The sequence below is a fragment of the Eretmochelys imbricata genome, chromosome 11 (genome assembly GCF_965152235.1).
Source record: "Eretmochelys imbricata isolate rEreImb1 chromosome 11, rEreImb1.hap1, whole genome shotgun sequence".
In the NCBI taxonomy this organism is placed as follows: domain Eukaryota; kingdom Metazoa; phylum Chordata; order Testudines; family Cheloniidae; genus Eretmochelys; species Eretmochelys imbricata.
In genome coordinates, this window is record NC_135582.1 from 38,627,904 (window position 1) to 38,629,918 (window position 2,015).

The 2,015-nt window shown below is 44.8% G+C and overlaps 1 non-coding gene across 1 annotated transcript; it reads left to right on the forward strand.

Annotated features, from left to right (window-relative positions):
* Positions 1-389: 389 nt before the first annotated feature.
* LOC144272515 (U6 spliceosomal RNA) lies at positions 390-495 on the forward strand. Its single transcript, XR_013347578.1, has one exon. It is a non-coding gene; the product is annotated as a U6 spliceosomal RNA (small nuclear RNA).
* Positions 496-2,015: the final 1,520 nt, after the last annotated feature.

Consider the following 2,015-nt stretch of genomic DNA (forward strand, 5'->3'; position numbering starts at 1 on the left):
GTCTGAAGCTTTTTAAGTGGGCATTGACTATTTGCACCTTGTGTCAGTAACCTTGCAGTCACCATGCTATAGTTCATTGACATAAAATGGAGAGTTTAAACTTGACTAAAGTGATCACAGCACACAAAGTCAGGGCACTTGGGCAGCAGTCGGCTCTCCTGTGGTTAAAACATACACCTCTTGAAATTATAGGAAGACAATATTATAGCATTACTCGGCAAGCAATGCTGTGGGTCAGAGTAGGTTAGTATCCCCATTGTATACACCAACCTCAGCCTTAATAATTGGTTCTGTAAAAAAAATTGCTGAGTAATAGACATACTGGTTCAGAGGTTAAGTTTAGAGAGAATAAACATTTGGTCCTTACCCAAAAGCTTGCTTTTCTGCCCATACCCAGGCCTGAGCACATATACTAAAATTGGAACGATACAGAGAAGATTAGCATGACCCCTGCGCAAGGATGACACGCAAATTCATGAAGCATTCCCAGGCCTGATCTCTGTTCCCTCCTCTCTGACATGGGCTCAAACCCTTTGTCATCACGGCTAATAGGTTGAGTTTTCTACAGCTAGATAACTAACACGTGACAGTAAAATCATAGTGGCCCTGTAGTTCTTATCACGAGGCAGTGAGGCGAGGTCAGTGCTGTATCCCCCATCGGTCGTTGATCTTGCCTTGTTCACCTTATGGTAAAACTATGGTGGCTCATCTCCGTTAGATCTTTACAGCGAGACAGGCATTATTCAGCCTCAGTAAAACACACCTTTTTTAACAGTAAAGTCAAAGCTTAAGTAGCTAGCCAGCCAATTAGCCTCACTACAACCTGCCCCTCCTGCTGTGACCTTGCTTAGAAAGGCTCAGCAGGCCTCTGTCCTCTTGGTGACCCCCGGCCCCCTCAGCTTTCAAACACTTCTTCACAGGGCCTCATCGTGAAAGAGTCGCTAAGTCACGTTTTGATTTACAACCTTTATTTGTTCTGCTTATTTAGACAATGATTGAAGGGAGTCAGGGATTTGTTCTGCAGTTAGATGTTAACAGATCGTTCTCTGGAGCATCCAATTGGATATGTTTGAATACACAGCAGGCTAAATATATTTTTAAATGTTTAAAACAAAAAGAAAAATGAACCCAGCCTTCAGATAAATTATTTGCTATCTTTAAAAGGAAGCGATCAGGTGGGTAAATAAAAGCATGACTATCTGTGGGGAGACAAACAAGAAATTCCAGGTTGAATGGGTGCTGCCTATGAGCAAAGGAATACATCATGGGGGTAAACACTAGGGAGGGAGAAGAGCTATTTAGCTAATAGACAATGTTTGCACAAGAACAAATGGGTAGAAACTGACCATGAACAGGTTTGCTTGTAATGGGGTAGGGGGGACAGGGCTTGGCATGGGGGGCAGGAGTCCCTTCCGGGTTATGTTTTATGTTTCTAAAATCTCATGCTTCAAGCCTTCAGCTCGTCACCTGCAGGGGTCAGGAAGGAGTTTTCTTCCCAGTGCATTCTGGGGAGTGGGGGGTTAGCTTGGTTGGGTTGATGATTGGTTTTGGTTTTTTGTCTATTTCCTTCGAAGCATCAGAGATGGCCACAGCTGAAGATGGGACACTGGATGGGGAGGACCAGGGCTCAGAGGTGGCACCAAGTGTTCTCTCAGGTGTTTGTCTGGCTGGTTCTTGCTCACATGCTCATGGTCTAACTGATTGCCATATTTGGGGGCCTGGAAGGAATTTTCCCCCAGGCCTGATTGACAGATATAGGCTTTTTTCACCTTTGGGGTGTGAGTCACTTGCTGAGACCATGGGCTATATCTCATGGGCTATATATATCAGTTCCTGCCATTTCAGGGGCTTTGAGCATCGGTGCACCTCAGTCTCTTCTGTTCTCTTGTGGGCTATAATATTTTGATTTGGTTGTTGGGACCAATGTGGGGGTTCTGGGTTGTGTAGGAGGCCGAGGAGGAGGAGATATACAGGAAGTCAGATGATGATTTGGTGATCCCTTCTGGCCTTAAAAT